Source organism: Pinus tabuliformis, chromosome X (genome assembly GCF_031772625.1).
Source record: "Pinus tabuliformis cultivar Carrire ecotype Pingquan chromosome X, CPIR1, whole genome shotgun sequence".
Lineage (NCBI taxonomy): Eukaryota > Viridiplantae > Streptophyta > Pinopsida > Pinales > Pinaceae > Pinus > Pinus tabuliformis.
The window spans coordinates 118,614,460-118,634,422 of NC_142308.1; the positions used below are offsets into that span (position 1 = coordinate 118,614,460).

Here is a 19,963-nt window from a genome sequence, read left to right on the forward strand (position 1 = left end):
GGTTAAAATTATTGACATTTCAACATGTTTTTTTCACACGGTAGTGTTGAAATTTTCGAGTACCCGCTTCCTCCAAATTTTCTTTCTAAGCTTTAAATATTGGTAAACTTTTTTCGATTCTTGTTAATATTTAATAAAAAATCATTTGGTTGTCCCATCGTCAGTATGTCAGGTTGTCCTATCAGACTTAAATATGGTATAGCCTGGGAAACATTGTTCACCTACCTTGACAGCGGAGAAATGGTGAATGAGATTCGGCAAGGAACACAGCCTGTCAGTGGACTTCCAGGATGACCGCTTATCTTGAAACTTCCCATGTGCATAGAACGGAGAAATGGTGAATGAGATTCGGCAAGGAACACAGCCTATTAGTGGACTTCCAGGATGACCGCTCATCTTGAAACTTCACATGTGCATACAAGGACTCACCTACTAATTTACCTTCCTGTTTCCTCTGCCGTCCCCATTCTCCTTGTATATTGTATCGCTTTCTGCAATCTCCAATAACGAGCGATCTGTCCACGGATCCATTCCCATTGAGGAAGGACGTCGTATGAATAACATTCAGTCTCCCAGGGATCGATTCTCATTGAGGGAGGACAAGGTATTAATCTCATTCATTACCCATTTTGAATTTTAACTTTAATGTTTTCCTCTCTCTGGAACTTTTGTGAAGACTAAACCTGCTTGTATTGACCAAACTTAGATTTATTTGTTTGCTCTGCAAGCTTAGCTCTCTTTGTCTCTGAGTATATTTTGAATAGGCTTGACGTGTTTTTATTAAGAGTTTAACAGTAATTGTATATTGTGTATAGTATTACGATTACATTTGGTTTCCATTCTGCTGAGGACCTTGCAGCGTCGATAAGGTTTTCAGCTTTTCAGCTTTGAAATGAAATCTTACTCTACTGTTATATTACAAAGTTAAAACTTGTTTGGGGCTTAATACTTGCCTCCCCTTTTATTTCCATATAATCCTCAGCGGTTTTCTAAAAAACCCGGGACAATGGCGGAAGAGCAAGAAAATGTAAAAGTGTTGAGAGTTTCATCCATGGTACCGGCCATTCCTACTATGAAGCATCACATGTTCCTATCCAGCATCGATCTGTTTTATATTTCTTTTGACAATCAGAGGGTTATGTTCTATAAAATAGATGAGGAGGAGATGGATTTTTCTACCATAAGCGAGAAGCTTAAGAGGAGCCTGTCGTTGGTACTCGTAGATTTTTATCCATTCGCTGGTCGACTGGATATTAAGGGAGAAGAATCTAGTCAGCCTGAAATTGATTGCAACGATAGGGGAGTGGAATTCGTGGAAGCATCCATCGGTATGGCTTTTGAAGAGTTGGAAAAAGAGGAGTTTCGGCACAAAAGTTTCTTCAAGGAACTTGTGCAGAGCCATGATTGCGATACATCGGAGAATGGAACTTATGACGGGCTGCTTCTCTTAATTCAGGTATGAAAAATTCATGCAGAACAGAGATTTCTCTGAGATTGGCATTATTAAATGCTCATTATAGGTTATAAATCAATACACCTTTGATCCAAAAGAGTAATGAAAAGTTCATTTTTCTTGGAATTTAGAGGAGAAATAAATTCAAATCTGGCATACCTGTAGAAGTCTACAAAATTTTTAAGGTTCAGGGTAAATGTATTATAGCCTTTTTACCAGATTTGAGAAGAAAAACAAATAAATTGGGGATATCTGCCAATTTATTTTGCAATGACGAAAGCAATGATAGGTTTCTGATTTTGCAGAGCAGGTCACAGCTTTTCTGGGAGGGGGAATTTACATTGGAATCCATTTTCATCATGTTATTGCAGACGGGAGTTCCTTTTGGCATTTCATGAAGTGCTGGGCGGAATGTAGCAGAGGGCTTCCTATTTCCAATAAGCCTGAGCACATGCGAGAAATCTTCAAACATGACGAGAAGATTTGTGCACTGCCCAATGTTTCTTGGAGAGCTGAAGAAGTTGTCACTGATTGTATCAAGGAAGCGCAGATTTTGAAGTTTGTGCGAGAAGATTCACCGCCCTTGAATCATTCAGAAATTAACGTCAGCACTGACAATGCCAGGATGGAGAACACAAATGAAGGCAGTGCTCAGATAATCAAATCCATGAAAGATGAAACAGATGTCGAATTGTATACTTTTCGATTCAGCGAACAAATGGTTCGAAAGTTGAAAGAAAGAGCACAGGCTTCAAGTTCCTTTGTGGCAGTCATCGCACATTTTTGGAGATGCTTAACCAAAGCTCGAGAGGTTCCAGACAATGAGCCCATTGATATTTCAGTGCTTGCCAATCAGAGAGGCCGAATAAAACCTCCCTTACCCCCAACGTATTTTGGGAACTGCCTGTCCGCGGGCGTTGCTCGGACTAGTGCCAAACAGCTGTTGGGGTAAGATGTCCGCTTTGCTGCCTCTCTCATTCAGGAACTCATCAATTCTTGTACCATGGAGATGCAGCTAAATAATCTGATAGATTGGGTTTACTCGAATCCGTCTTCTGTTTTTTCAGAGTCGATTGTTAAAACACTTGGAGTTTCCCGTTACTATGCTGGCGTCGCGAGCTCTCCGAAATTCTCAGTATACGAAATAGACCATGGATGGGGGAAGCCGTTGAATGTGCAGCCTCCATATCTTAAAATAGGAACCATATTTTTTATCGGCGGGAAAGATGAAAATGGAGGAAGGAGTATTGATGTGTCCACTTGCCTTCCTCGCCATCAGATGGATGTCCTAAAACGGATCCTCATGATCGTCCCTCCCTGATTGAATTGCTTCCTTCGTTTCTCTGTTGCTGGTTGAATTGCTTCCTTCGCTTCTGTGGAATTCATCATCCAATTCAGTGGAATTGTGTGATTTTTTCGTATTTTGGTTTCTATAACAGATATTAATCTGTTATAAAGATTGAATGTTTGAGGATTTGACTGATAATTAGTCATCCAAACCCTTAGGGTGGAAATTTTTTGTTTTTGTTTGGGTCTTTGCTATAATATAAAACTGGAGTTCGCAATCTATGTTAGGAAATGTAAACAGAATTTGCCTTGAATTGAATGAAAAAAAATTAATGACATTAACGCGACCAAAATGGTCTAATGAACTTAGATATCAATCAAGTTTTTCTTCATAAGTCTCTTCTTCGCATGAATTATGATTAAAAAAAATTACCGTCTTCTGGAATTTTCTTTTTACAAATAATTCACATAATTTTCTTTTTACAAGTAATTCACATAGATTGTCCACTTTTTACAAATAATTCACATAGATTGTCCACTCTCCGGTAGCTTTTAAACTGATTATGAATGTTTTTATAGGCAGTTTACTCTGTGATGAAGTGTCCTTCGGTTTCAACTGCTCTCCCTCGCAGAAGACACAATTTCTTTCTTCCCAGTTTCTTTTGGGAACTACCCATTTACTTGTTTCACATCTAGGATGATGGGATCCAATCCTTAGCTGTGCTATTAAAATCTTAGCCTTGCTCTTGATTGCAACACTCAAATAAGTCTTTTCATTATGTGACCATGTTGGGTTGAACTCATTGGCATATATCATTTTTTTTAGGGCCAGCCTATTTTTCCCACATGCAGTCCCTAATTTTTCATGTACCCAATTTTTTATTTCCACTTAAGAATTAGGACAATCCCACCAATTGATTTTCCATTTTCCTATCCACTCATCATTTTTCTTCCTCTAAATTTTCTCACCAAACTTTAACTCTCTGCACAATCAACTTAAACTATCAGTATTAATACATACCATCTACTTTTTTAAATACACCCATGATTGCTAGAGCTAAATCGTATAAATTGCAAATAACTGTAAAGATGAAAATTAGGCCATACGTTAAATGACCAATGATATGGTCATTTTCAATGTTTTTCCACTAGGCCGAATTTTCTGGCAGTGGTTTATATACTAGCACAATGATATTTACCAAGGTAAATATGGTTGATATATCGATAAGCCTATATCAAGCATATATATCAACCACATTTTCCAATGTGGTTGATATACGCGGATAGGCGGATAGGCCCACTGATTATTAATAACTATATAAATATTTTTTTTTGACAAAGTCGGCTGCTGTATTAAATCTGAAAATAAAAAACAGGAATTTGAGTCCTGAGGTACATGAAGAGCCGGGATGGCTCAGGATCAGAGGAGTTACAGAAAGAAATTTTCTCCTTAGTCCTGGATGTTCTGGCTTTGAAAAAATCTAAACTGAGATATACTCTGACAAATTGGAACAATAGAAACTGACATTTGCATAGCATTTCTAAATTATGTTAGCATGGACGGGGAGACAGTCCGCATTGCGCGCCTCTGTTTACAGATTGGGGCGAGAGTGAACAGCAGCTGAACTCGGCGAAGGATGGGATAATAGGCACATCCAGGTCACGTTGACTCCAGGATCCTACACATAGCAGAAACAAGAGGGATCGATTCTGGAAAGGATGGATTGGATTAATCTGAATGTTCTGTGCTGTAAATGAGGCGAAACTAGGCCATATTCCATCGCTGATGATAATCATAATGCAGGCCTGGAACATCTGAGGGCAGTTCCTCTTGATAGCGCTATCCGGAATGATGTTGAGTGAACTGATTTGATTCATGGCAGTGGCTGCAGAGAATCCTCGACATTGCACAACAAACTTCCCATTGCTCTGTCACAAGCGTTGTTGGCATGCCTGTCTGCTTTCTTGTTGAAGGAACGGAGGATATGATGAAACTGCAAATTTCCCATTGCCTGGTGCAGGAGTTGGCAGCGCTGGATGATCTGTTGTAAAAGAGCATTCGGAGATTTTTTCTTTTGAGCCATTAGACTAATTACTATCGAAGAATCTCCAAAAACTTTAGCTGATCTTATACCAAGTCTGATGAGTTGTTTTAGCCCTTGATACAGGGCCAACGCTTCTGCCCTGTTGTTGGAGATATTCCCTAAACCCCATTCAAAATAGAGAACGCAGTCCCCATTGGCATTGGAGATCAAGCCCCCTGCTCCAGCAATACCTGGGTTTGACTTGGATGCCCCATCGAAGAAAAGGCAGAAAATATTACATTTTTGCAGCCAAGTTACAAACTCCTCCTCTTTATACCTTATCTTCCAACTGTGGGTTTCCTGAGTGCGTTGTTCTCTCCTTATACTGCCATTCTGAGTGCTGTGATTTTTGTCCAGGATGTAGCTGATGAAGCTCCTTTCTTCCACACTGTACAGAGTTGCATCGATGCTGCTATGAGTTTTAACAGCAATCGTTTCAAGAGCTAGAAACTTTGCCTTGTTGCAGGCAAATCTTGGAGTCGAGTTCTTATCCTTGAATATTTTTCGATTTCTAACGAGCCAGATACTCCATAACATGGTGTATGGAAGAGTGTTCCAGACCCTCTGCGCTAAGTTGCTCTTCTTATTTTTCCAAGGGCAGTTCTTTTTCCAATGTTGAATCACGTCACCTATGGAATGCTGGGAAATGCAAGGGAGGTTGACAGTGGGGTACAGTTCTTTCCAGCAGTCAATCGCAAAGGAACAATCTACAAAGAGGTGTTTCATGGATTCTTCCGCAGCGTAGCAGTTGGGGCAGCGAGATGGACCGTTGATCCCCCTCTTTTGTAAATTCTCTGCTGTTAAAATTTTTCCTTTTAGCAAGGTCCAGATAAAAAACTTAATTTTTGGAAGAGCCTCTGACTTCCACACCATTTTCCAGTGATTCCATATTGGCATGGGGAAGGTGCTGAAGCAAATGTGCTGGTGGGCTGCTTGAACTATGTAATCTGAGCCAGTTGGGTCCCATCGAAAGCCATCCAACTCGTTCTTTTTAACGGGAGCTTTGCTGTGGAGGAGAGACTGCAGAATGGAAAGACTAGAATTAAGAGCAATGGGAACATCGGGGAAAGACCAACCAAGCCAGAGATGGGATAGAGGCTCCCAGCTGGAAATTTGATCCAGGTAATGGATACCTTTGTTGTTGAGATAAGAGAGAATAGGAATGGTTTCCTCATGACTATTTATTGGTTGCTGTCCTAGGATTTTATCAGCTCCAATCTTAATACTGGTTCCTCCTTTAGGCACTTTAGATATATTCTGGGCTATGAACGGAATGGCTTTTTTACATAAGCGCCAGATTTTTGAGGAATCTCTATTGGGTATAGCAGATGCTATCTCGGGAAGTTCAAATATTTGATTTCTAGAACCCTTTTCCAACAAGTAAAAGGACCAGTGATGAGCCTCCAAACGATCTTCCCACTGAATGCAAGATTTAGGAATTTGGGGGATCTAACGCCAAGACCTCCTCTGTCCTAGGTTTGGATGACTTGTTTCCAACTGACTAAATTGAATTTATTTTTATCGATTTTCCCTCCTTGCCAAAGGAAGTGACAAAGGATTACATCCATTTTGTTATGAAAGGAAGCTGGGGCTTGATACAAAGAGAATCGATAAAGGGGGAGAGAAGAAATACCAGATTTAAGGAGGATGAGCCGACCTGCTGGATTGAGCCAAGCTGAACCCCACTGCTGCACTTTCCGCTTCACCTTGTCGATGATGATGTCCCACATTCCTGCCTTCAGAGGTCCTAGGCTCACAGGCATGCCCAAATATGAGAAATGCGTCCACTCAAGGTTGCAAGGGACTCCAAAAATATTTGCGATATTATGGATAACCTGATTTTTTGCATTCCATCCATATATACAACTTTTTAACTGATTTACCAAACCTCCTAAGTACCCCATAAATTTGTCGAGAAGGATCTTGAATCTCCTTGCTATAGTGGTAGAGGCTCTTCCAATTAACAAGGTGACATCGGCGAACTGAGAGTGATTGATATTTTTGACTCCATTTCCATATTTGATTCCAGTGATGAGGCCCACTCTTCTATTGTAGTCCAGAGCTTGACTAAAGGATTCAGCCATAAGGATGAATAAGTCCAGGGAAAGGGGGCAACCCTGTCTGAGACCCCGGGAGGACTGAAAGGCTTTACCCAGTCTACCGTTAACCAAGGGGGAGATCCAAGGCCCAGAAATGCAAGCAGTGATGAGGCTAATGAGAGGCAACTCAAATCCCATCTTTTTTAATATAGCTATGAGGAAAGAATGCCTAACTCTGTCAAAGGCGTTAGCAAGGTCAAATTTAAGGATAAACCCTTTCTCCTTCCTAGAGAGGCTCGAGTGAATGGCTTCTTGGACTAAGAGGATGGAGTCAGTAATTTGTCTGTTGGCCAAGAACCATCCTTGATTGTCCGAGATCAGAGAAGGGAGGAGGGGTTTGAGACGAGAGGTAAGGATTTTAGATAAAGTTTTATAGGAGGAGTTGCAGAGGGAAATAGGTCTAAACCAAGCAAAAGAAGTGGGCATGTTTTCTTTAGGGATGAGAGCCAGATAAGTGGCGTTGGTGTATCCTCCTATTTTACCCTTTCTCTGGATCCATCTGATCATCTTTGTCAAGTCCTTTTTGATTAAACCCCAAAAAGCCCTGTAGAAACAAATGGGGAATCCATCAGGCCCGGGAGCCTTATTAGGATTCATAGTCCAGATCATTCTTCTGATTTCCTCCTCTTCAATTTCCTTTGTCAGGCTGTCGTTCATTTCTCTGGTGATTTCCTTGGGCAAGTATTGAAGAAAGTCGGTATAATCCTCTTCTCCTTTGGTTTCTGTTAGAAGCTCTCTGTAATATTCAGTGGTAGCTCTTTTGATGGCCTCTTGGGTATTTTTCTGGTTGCCTTCATTGTCCAAAATTGAGCTGACATTGTTCCTGATTTTTCTTGCCGTGGCCTGTTTGTGAAAAAAAGCAGTATTTTTATCACCGCCTTGAAGCCAGAGCTGCCTTGACTTTAGTCTCCATTTTAGCTCTTCTTCTCTGTTTATGTGACTCAGCTGTGCATAGAGTGAGCCTTCTTGCTCCTTATTTTGATGAGAGAGGCCCTGAACCTCTATCATTCTTTGGATGCATTCCAGTTCATTCTTAATTTTCTTTTTGGTCTCTTCAGGTTCTTTGTAATTGGTTCTAGCCCATTCTTTGATGACCTGTTTGGTTCTTCTCAGTTTAGTTTCCCATATGAAACCTGGTGAGCCTTCAACGTGCTGGTTCCAGGATCCCTGTACAATTTCTCTGACCGCCGGATCCCAATTCCAAAGAGGACTGTATCTAAACGGAATTGGCCCGAGAGGACAATGAGTGTAATGGGGAAATGATCAGAGGCTGAGGTGGATAAAATGCTAGCGTACAGCATAGAAAAGGAGGAGATGAACAATACAGTAATTAAGAATATGTCGAGCCTTTCCATTATATTTCCATTGCCAAGCCTGCGGTTGCTCCAGGTGTACCTGTGATTTTTTGGTACAATGTCCACCAGTTCATGGTCTCGGATGATTGCTTCCAAATGGCCTCTGGAAGGGTCAAGCGAAAAGCAGCCTCCCCTTTTTTCATTGGCATGTAAGATCAGGTTAAGATCGCCTGCCACTATTATGTTTGAAGTTGTTTCTATATCGATAATAGCCTTCAAATCATCCCAGCAACTTTCCTTTTCTCTGTAATGGTTGGGGGCATAGACATTGTAGACAACTGCTGATTGATTATCTATTTTATTATCTAGAACCGTTCTGATCCAATGCTGATGTAGATTAACTGATGTGCAGTTCCATTTACTGTGATCCCAAAGGGTGGCAATTCCACCGGAAGCTCCTCTTGAGTCACTGGTACAGCCTTTGTATTGTTTCTGCTGATCTATTATTCCTCTTATTTCTTGCTGCTCTAGTTTTGTCTCCTGAATCAAAATTATGTCTGGTTTTTCACTATGTATAAGATCTCTGAGGGCTAAAACTTTTGAGGGGTGCCCTAGACCCCTACTATTCCAAGACAACATTTTCATCATTGGGTGACTGGTTTACGGAGAGGTGCTCGCCTCTCATGAGTTGTCTCCTTCTCATGTTGCCCCAGGATGAAAGCTTCTATAGGGGTTTGGGTGCCCATGGCTATGTCTTTTTGAGCATTCTCGTCTCTATGCTGCTTGGCCGATTTTCTGCCAGGACCTGGTTTCTTGAAAGAGTCGCCGGAGGATCCATGGTCTTTAGACGTGCTTCTGGTAAGCCTAGGAAGAGGGGGATCAAGAGAAGCCTGCGAAGGGATGATCAGGGAGGGAGAAGGATCTGAAGGTTCGGAGGGGATCAAGGGGAGCAGAGAGGGATCCTCGGGAGGAGGGTCGAGGGAAGATAGAACAAAGAAGGGGTTGGAAGAGGAAGGGAGGGGCGGATCAGGAGGGGGTTGAGCAGAAAGGGGGGGGGAGGATGAGGAGGGGCGAGGAGCAGAGGGAACAGGAGCGTCAGATTCCAGGGGGCTTTGGATGCCAGGGTAGACTTCTTCTTTTTTACTGGTTCCCATTGGCCTTCATGATCATCGCTCTCTCCATCAACAAGTTTAGGACATCCTTGGAAAAGTGGCCGTATTCGTGACATACCTTGCATTTAAAGGGAATCTGCTCGTAGTCGAGCTGCTGGATATGGCTCCATTCGTCCACTTTCAGTTTAATCGCTTCAGGGAGTCCTTTGCCAAGGTCCACTTCAACACAAATCCTCGCACAAGCCTGCATGTTCTCTTTCGGTTCGCTGCGATCTATGTATTTTCCTACTGCATTCCCGATGGCTCGAACAGATTCATCTCCCCAGCAGTGGAGAGGGAGATGACGAAGATGAATCCAAACCGAAACGGCACTGGGAACGTCCAGTTCAGGGTCAAAATCTGGTGTCCATTTGTTGAGGTAGAGGCCCTTGGAGTCCATGAAATAGGGCCCGTTTCTGAAGATTAAGTCCTTATCCTCTTTGGATTCAAAGTGGAATGTGAAATATCCTTTCCCACAAAACCTTATGGAGATCTTCCCTTGAATTTTATCAATCCAATTTCTTTCAACCCATCTTTGAACAATTCGAGGAGAAGGCCAAAGGCCTGTGAACTGACTTATGAGGCCTTTTTCAACCAAAGACAGAGCGGCCATGCAGGGCAAGACTGGAGGCAACTGAACCTCTTGGAGCCCATCTAGCTTTTTCACAAATTTTGAGAGGGCAGGTCTGGGGCGCTACGGAGGGAGCGATTTCACCAGGGCTGAGAAGGCGTTTTGCTGATCCAACCCTTCCGAAGGGGGATCCGAAGGATCCATGGCTGGGGCCGAGGCCCAGGCAGCCACAAGCAGATTGCAGTCAATGGAGGGCGCGTGCAGGAGCCACAGCGTCGAGTTATCGATTATCCATAATTTGTCAGTTCCGTTTACTACTACCTGAGGAGATGGCCTCTGTCGATTCGAACACGCGATCAACAAGGAGGTGCACAGAGAATGCTCAACGACGACTAACCATTAGCGCTCGTGGGCTTTTGCAATAGCTATATAAATATTAACAACCATATTATTTATATATATTATTATATGAATATTATAATAATAATATGAACTCATAATAATATTATTAATATTAATTAATTAGATTATCATTATATTATTCAATAAATAAAATAATATAATTATTATTATATTATTATAATAATATACCAATATAATTATTAATAAGATAATAATATAATTAACATTATAATTATAATAATAATAATAATATAGCTATTATAATAATAATAATAATTACTATTATATTATTTTATTATTATTATAATAATATATTATGATTATTATTATATTATTATAACAATAATATAAAATAATAATAATAATAATCACAATTTTATTGAATTATTATTATTATTATAATAATAGTAGCTCATAATAATAATCATGATCCAATAATAATTAGAATTGTGATAAGTGAATTATTATGTGTAATTTTTTAAAGACCAACCATTTATGATAATTAATAAATATATAAATAATAACAATTATATTCTTATATATTTATATATTTATGATTATTATATTAATATTATTACAATAATATAAATTCATAATAATATTAGTAATATTAAATATTAATAATTCTTTATTATTATTATTAGGTTTTATTAATTCAACTATGTTTATTTTAGTATTTTTAATATTTATTGCAGGGTTTGTATACATTGGGTTTATAATATTAGTTCTTTTTGTTTATTATTACCCAATAGATTAATACTAAAAACCCAAGGGATTATGAACCAAAGGGAATAATATTAAACATAAGGGACTAATATTATAAACCCAAGGAATTAGTGAACCCAATGGATAAATATTAAAAACCTAAGGGATCAAGAAGCACAAGGGATTGATATTACAAATACAAGAGATTAATAAAGATGACCATGATTGATATTATAAACCCAAGTTAATAATAAAACCATGGTTGACCATGTTTGCCTATGATTGACAATGGTTTACCATGATTGATATTATAAACCTAAGGGAATAATAAACCCAAGGGATTGATATTATAAACCCAAAAAGCAATAATAAAACGAAGGGATTAATACTAAAACCCCAAGGGATTATGAACCGAAGGGAATAATATTAAACCCATGGGACTAATATTATAAACCCAAGGAACTAATAAACCTAATGGTTTAATATTATAAACTCAAGGAATTAGCAAACCCAACAGATAAATATTAAAAACCTAAGGGATCAAGAAGCGCAAGGGATTGATATTACAAATACAAGAGATTAATAAAGATGATCATGATTGATATTATAAACCCAAGTTAATAATAAACCCATGGTTGACCATGTTTGGCTATGATTGACAATGCTTTACCATGATTGATATTATAAACCTAAGGGAATAATAAACCCAAGGGATTGATATTATAAACCCAAACGAATAATAAACCCAAAGGATTAATACTAAAACCCGAGGGATTATGGACCCAAGGGACTAATATTATAAACCCAACATTCGTAAGCCCAAATATAAATATTACAAAGACTAAAATAAACATGATTTATTTTCATGGTGAGACAATCCTTGTCACAATGTGACATTCAACCACGGTTGACCATGGTTGACCATGATTGATATTATAAACCTAAGGGAATAATAAACTCAACGGATTGATATTAAAACCCAAATGAATAATAAACCCAAGGGAGTAATACCAAAACCCCAAGAGACTGAACCCAAGGGAAAAATATTAAACCCAAGGGACTAATATTATAGACTCAACATTCGTAAACCCAAATGTAAATATTACAAAGACCAAAATAAACATCATTTATTTTCATGGTGAGACAATATTTGTCAAAATGGTACATCCAACCATTGGACTAATATGGTAAACCAAAATATAAATATTACAAACACTAAAATAAACATGGTTTATTTTCATGGTGAGACAATCTCTGTCAAAATGCGACATTCAACCATTGGACAAATATTATAAACCCAACATTGGTATACCCAAATATAAATACTACAAACACTAAATTAAACATGATTTATTTTGATGGTGAGACAATCCTTGTCACAATGTGACATTCAACCATGGTTGACCATGATTGATAATATAAACCTAAGGGAATAATAAACCCAAGGGATTAATACTAAAACCCCAAGGGATTGTGAACCCAAGGGAATAATATTAAATCCAAGGGACTAATATTACAAAGCTAAGGGAATAATAAACCCAAGGGATTGATATTATAAACCTAAAGAAATAATAAAACTAAGGGATCAATACTAAAACCCCAAGGGATTATGAACCCAAGGAAATAATATTAAACCCATGGGACTAATATTATAAACCCAACATTGTTAAACCCAAATATAAACACTACAAACACTAAAACAAACATGGTTTATTTTGATGGTGAGACAATCGTTGTCACAATGTGACATTCAAACATGGTTGACCTTGATTGATATTGTAAACGCAAAGCAATAATAAAACGAAGGGATTAATACTAAAACCCCAATGGATTATGAACCGAAGGGAATAATATTAAACCCATGGGACTAATATTATAAACCCAAGGAACTAATAAACCCAATGGTTTAATGTTATAAACCCAAGGAATCAGTGAACCTAATGGATAAATATTAAAAACCTAAGGATCAAGAAGCGCAAGGGATTGATATTACAAATACAAGAGATTAATAAAGATGACCATGATTGATATAATAAACCCAAGTTAATGATATACCCAAAGGATTAATACTAAAACCCCAAGGGATTATGAACCCAAGGAAATAATGTTAATCCGAAAGACACTTTCATTTACAATATGGATCACAAAAGCCTAATATCTAACATTTATAAATAATATTAAAACTTAATAATAAAATTTTATTAATATTTAATGTTATTAATGTTGATGGTATATTATATTAATTAATTAATAAATATAATATCAACAATATTAATAAATTAAAATAATAATAATAGATAAGATTGTAAATTAACAAAATTTAATATTATTTTTAATATTAAATGTTGATGATATTATTTATAATAATAATGTTAATGTCATTTTTTTTTCTAAGTAGTATTGATCTATTAATATGATACAAAAAGTTACAGAAAAACCTAATCTCAGAGGCGTTAAGCATCAGCCATCATCACAAAATGCAACTGTTGGTAATGGACTGCCCCAACAGAGGGGAAACCAGTTCAAGAAACTTTAAAGACTGCCCCTGCTATGGAGGAAACCAGCCATTGAACATCTAGATCTTGGATTTCCAAAATGAACAAAGAGGAATGCAAATCCTAAACCAAAAAGATAGGGACATAACCAAGTAACAGTATGACATAACCAGAGAATTCATGACACTTGTCGTGGAGACAAAACACATCCAAACCACAAAACCACGAATCATAGAAACATATCCACCTGGAAACCGGGTACCTTTGCGCGAGACCAAGAAACCACAAAATAGTGAGACGAATCCACCTGGGAGCCGGAAACCTTTGCATGAGGCCACGTGTTAGGCTGGTGGTTCCTCCGGAGCTGGCTCTTCCTCAATCCGGCAGGCAAACTGATACCAATCGTCATCCTCTTCAGACGCGCCTCGACCTTGAACAGTTGGAGCATCCACCGTGCCTGCAACATCCATCTGTCACTTACCAGTGCCTTCAACTTTGTCTTTGCCATGCAGAGCCTTACTGCTTTCTCCTTGCTGCTTGTTGTTGATCCCCTGACTACCTGACTCTGCCTTATTCTGCTTGTTTCCATGACTGGACAGAGTAGCTTGCGTCGCAGACTCTTCCTTGAAAGAAATTGTGATGGTAGCAGTAATTGTAGGCCTGTATAGGGAACTGCAGAAGCGAAATTGAGTGCTGAGAGGGCCAGAAAGAGGAGAGGGTGGGAGATCCATAGTGTGGACAACATTGTTCCTCCAACCTCTTCCACTTCTGGTGTTCGGGTAGCTATGTGAGTTGGGAAATTCAGTAGTTGAGTCCAAGGAGTCAGAGGTGGAGCTGGTAGAAGCTCGCGAGCGATTAAAACCACCACGCGAACCTCCACGTCTACTACGCATGCGGTGCCTGAGGTGAGCCATGGCTGAATTGACAGCGGAAGAATTGGAAGGAAGGCGACGTTGAGCGGGAGCAGGGGTGGGTGAACCACAAGCAAGAAGACAATGACAGGAATGCGAAAAATGAAAACCATTACCAAAATCTTGACAAGGGAGAATCAGGCAGCGATTGCCTGTAGCAGTTCTGAAACATGGTTCAGCCGCATGCGGAGAACAAATGCCATGAAGAAGGGGAGGAGAAACAAAACGGTTTGCAGGGGCCATGGTGATGAAGGAGATGAGCTCTTCACATCTTTCGGAGACAATAAATGTCGCCTGCAAGGTGTTTTTAATCCAGCTGCTGTGGGCTCTCAGGACGAAGCACAAAGCCAGATGGCTTCCCAACCCGCCGGCGGTCCGTCTTGTCATTTAAATGTCGTTGTTGACACCCGCATCCGGGTAATAATGTTAATGTCATTAATAATTTTAATATTGTTAATTAAATATTATGAATATTAATATTGGAGATCTATAATTGAATGCATAATTTATTCTTCGAATTATATTCATCATCTAATTCAATTTATTCTTTTAATCTATTTCATATTTTGATTTTTGTTTAGAATTGCATTTCAAAAATTATTATTTAACAAATATATTTCAAAGCTTACTCATTCACTAGTATTGATATCTATAATTTTTCAAATTAAATTTAATCTAATTTACATTTTAAGAATTTAATGTTCAACAAAGATAAATTTTAGAATTATATTTCAATATTTAATATTTTTCAAAAAGAGATACTTATCATTTATTAATTGATGTTTTGTTGTTATTTTCCACTTGACATTTTGAAATTTCCATGTTTAATAAAAACAAGTTTTACAATTACATTTCAAAATTTGTTGTTTCACAATGAACATGGATAATTTGATACATATCCATTTTTTTCTGATTAATTTTAATATACACTTCATATTTTAACATTTCTATCTTTAATAAAGACAAAATTAATATAATATTTCAAAATTTTATGTGTTATAATTACAACTTGGAATCCATATATTTATGATGTGTTGTTATTTTCCAATTTACATCAAATTTTTTAATGTTTTTCTACTCTTTCAAAACCATGTATATTTATAATGTTGTATTGTTCTTTCCCACTTTACATTCTAAAATTTATGTTTAGTGAAACTATAAATTTTTAAAAGTAAGCTTCAAAATTACTATTTCACAAATATGGACATGTATAATTTAATAGATACACAAGATCTTTAATTAATTTTATATTCTATGGCCTCATATGATAATTTTGTTATAAAGATACATTTTCAACATTTATAATTTCATAAATATGGGGATAAACAATTTTGTATTTGTATATTAATATTCTTGTTTTTCCCTAATAAATTTAAATATATATGTGTGTGTGTGTTTTTAATAAATATGTTTTTTTTTAATTACATTTCAAGGTTTATTGGACATCTATAATTGAATGCATAATTTATTCTTCTAATTATATTCATCATCTATTTCAATTTATTTTTTTAATCTATTTCATATTTTGATTTTTTTTTTTTTAATTGCATTTCAAATATTATTATTTAACAAATATATTGCAAAGTTCACCGGTTCACCAGTGTTGATGTCTATAATTTTTCAAATTAAATTTAATCAACTTCACATTTTAAGAATTCAATGTTCAACAAAGATAAATTTTAGAATTATATTTCAATCTTTATTATTTTTCAAAAATAAATACTTATCATTTATTAATTGATGCCTTGTTGTTATTTTCCACTTGACATTACAAAATGTCTATATTTAAAGAAAATAAACTTTACAATTACATTTCAAAATTTGTTACTTCACAATGGATATGGTTAATTTGATGCACAACCATTTTTTTTATTATTAATTTTAAGATGAACTTCATATTTTAAAACTAAGTTGATGTTCTATTTTTACTTTCCACTTGACATTTTAAAATTTCTATGTTTAATAAAAATAAGTTTTACAATTACATTTCAAAATTTGTTGTTTTACGATGAACGTGGATAATTAAAGATTAATTTTAAAATAGTTAGAAAGGATCAACCTTTCTATATTTATTTTTTAGATTTTTTTTAATAAATTAAAAATGGTGATAAAAATATATTTTAGAAGGTTACCTGAAATTAAAATAATAAAAAAACCATAATTATAATCTAAAATTAAAAATAAATTAATATTTTTTTATTTAAAAATGTATAGATGTTATTTTATTTTTATTAAATTATTATCTAAATAAGATCGCTTATTCTTTTATTTACCATAAATTAAATTACAGTTTCGTTTTCACTGGAGTGTATTTTGAAATTGATAAAATTATAGTAATATTTTTAATTCTTATTGTAATGTTATTTTACATTAAATGACTTGTACCATTCCAATTAAAATAACTTATTATTTTGTTTATATATATATATATATATATATATATATATATATATATGACTCCAATCTAATATATTTTAAATAAAATAATTTACATTATTTTGATTCAAAAAACATATATATATCTTCCTAATTTTTATTTTCTTATGTATGTTATTAATATGTATATTATTATGATTATGTAATAATGTCTTTGTATTTATTTTTAAAACATTTTTAATATTATTTTACATAAATTATATTTTAAAATTGATCTAATTTTGTATAAAGTTTCAGCTTGATAGAAATTATCTATATTATTATTTTGATCTTTAAACATTAATTTACATAAAAAGGATATGGAACGGAGCAATAACATAGTGCTCCAATAACATAGTGCTCCAATAACCCAGATGTGATAGTACGCAGACTATCAGAAATTGCTATCAGTGATTCCAACACTCCAATGCTAGGCTCCTTTAGTTCCAATCTGGCGATGCGATAACAATCGTGGACCCGATAACCTTTCCACTCTTCTTTATAATGGTTCGGGTCTGGGTTGTCGGAGTTCGGACTTCGGTGGTTCCAAAGGTCCCTTCCACTCCACTTGTGGTTCTTGCGATGCGATAATGGTTTAGACCCGGGTATGAACCAGATTCAATAATATTTCAAGTCCAGAACTACGTCCATATGAAGTCACCCGTTTAATTTCCCATTCTAATATTAAATTATATTTTTTTGGTGTTGTAAAATTGACAATATACTTTTTAATTTTAAATATGTATTTTCTAGATGGTCATCAATCCAAAGAATGTAGTTGCAAGTCAATGTAATTCATACGTCATATACAGAACAATGTGCAACATTTACATTTAATGGAGGTTTAAAAGATGCACGCGATTTGTTTTTCATGGATGTTTAACAGAAACCCGCATATTAAGTTTATTTTAAATTTTTACATATGTGATCAGGGAATCTAGGAAGTGTTTATATGGCAATATCACATCTGATCTTGTGTTTTTCTTCAATAGTAATTCAACATTTACAACTCCTAATTTAGTTTTATTATTGAAATTAAGATTAATTTCCATTTATGATGATTAAATATTTTAATTATATATTGCTTGCATTGGGTATTGTTTTCGTTCAATGTTACAATTTTATAAAAATAAACGAAACAAAAAGATGTTAGCAATTTTGTATTTTTTAAATTCGTTTATAGCAAACGACAATTTTATAAAAATAAAACAAATTTTGTTTTTCATAAATATATTTGGGATATTCTGAAAATATTAATTATATTTTATTATAAATTTAATAAATTTATAAACATTTTGTTATAAATTTAATAAATTTATAACCATCGTAATGGAATCTTTTTGGAAGGCTTTTATCATATCATTATCGCATCGCAAGAACCACAAATGGAGTGGAAGAGACCTTTGGAACCACCGAAGTCCGAACTCCCACAACCCGAACCCGAACCATTATAGAGAACAGTGGAATGTCGGGAATTTCTGGTTATTCCAAACAAAATACAGTGGAAAAATCCTTTGTTTCCACTGTTGAGAATTTTCTGATAAATTCCGAAACAACAAAAAAAATATGAACAGAGAGTAATACTTTGTTTTCTGATAATTCAAAAACACAAGAACAGAGCATAAAATAATACTCTACTTTGCCTCAGGATCAAAAACTGATCAAAATAATACTCTGTTTTTGACACAGAAAAATACTCTGTTTTTAACTCAGAAAAACATAAAAATTCGTTCTCTGGAAACGGTGTTGCAGCAACACAGTTTTTTTTCAGTTGCTGTAACTTGTGTTACAGCAACGCTGTTCGTGGTGTTGCAGCAACGTAAATTTTTGACGTCAAGTATTTTTTGAGTTATGGTGTAACAACAACAGGGATTTTTGACGTCAAGTATTTTTCGACTTACGGTGTAACAGCAACAGGCAAAAAGAAACTTCTATTTATAAAAATAAACTAAGTGCTAAAATTAAGTCTTCCTCACATAGAGGGATTTTCATAAAAGATTATGCTTAAGAGCATCTTCCTCTTGACAGAGGGATTACAACAGGAACGCTTCAGTTCCACAAAACAACTATCTCAGAAAATTTCAGCACTGCTGTGCAATACAAAAAAAACTCTCTTGTTCTACACTGCTGTGTGTTACAAAAGGACTTTCAATCTATTTCCTCTGTTTTCTACTTCTGTTTCTGTTTCTATTTATAGTGCGGGAAAGGGTCATCACCGCTTTAACTTGCTGATGAAGTCTCTGCTGCTCATGATTAACAGATTTGATCTTTTGTTGTATTTCTTGAGTCGGTGGTGATGAAATCTATGGCTGATAAATGCTGCGTCGGCTCGAGGCTGGTTCTTTTCTCTTTCAGCCGTTCTGCTCATTAATACGGTTGCTGAGAAGTAATAATGTAGTGTTGTATCTGATCTTCATCCTTCGGGAACTCAAAAATAATTAAAGAATGAAAAGATAGTAATGGCGGTGATTTAAAAGATCGGGAAAAAATGTGGGGTACCGGATCATGACAAATGAATAAAGTAGCTGTTGCTGTTCTGTTCACTACAGTTGAAATTATAATTTCAACACTCCCCTTTAATTTCAACTGCTGGGTTATCAGTCATACCCAGAAGTTTCCTTAAAAACTCAAAAGTTTTCTGATCCAATGGCTTTGTCAGAATATCCGCAACCTGTTCCTGAGTCCTGCAATGTTGTAAAATGATTTCTCCATTGTTCACCAATTCTCTGATGTAGTGAAACTTTGTGTCTATGTGTTTCGTTCTCTTGTGGAATACAGAGTTCTTGGATAATGCAATAGCTGAGCTATTGTCACAAAAAATAACTGTTGCTGTTGCCTGCTCCTGGCATAGACTTCTCAACATTCTCCTCATCCAAACTGCTTGACACGCTGCTGCTGTAGCTGCCACGTACTCTGCTTCTGCTGTAGACAATGCCACAATTGGCTGTTTCTTGGAAGCCCATGAAATGGCTCCTGAACCTATGTGAAAAATGTAACCAGATGTGCTTTTCCGGTCATCTACACTTCCAGCCCAATCACTATCTGTGTATCCAACTAAATCTGAACATTCTGAAACAGTATAAAATATGCCATAC

General features: G+C 36.0%; 1 pseudogene across 1 annotated transcript; it reads left to right on the top strand.

Moving 5' to 3' along the window:
* Positions 1-397: 397 nt before the first annotated feature.
* LOC149138716 (hydroxycinnamoyltransferase-like) lies at positions 398-2,917 on the top strand (annotated as a pseudogene). Its single transcript, XR_016264692.1, has 3 exons — positions 398-604; positions 983-1,456; positions 1,764-2,917. The product of XR_016264692.1 is annotated as a hydroxycinnamoyltransferase-like (transcript).
* The last annotated feature ends 17,046 nt before the right edge of the window (positions 2,918-19,963 follow it).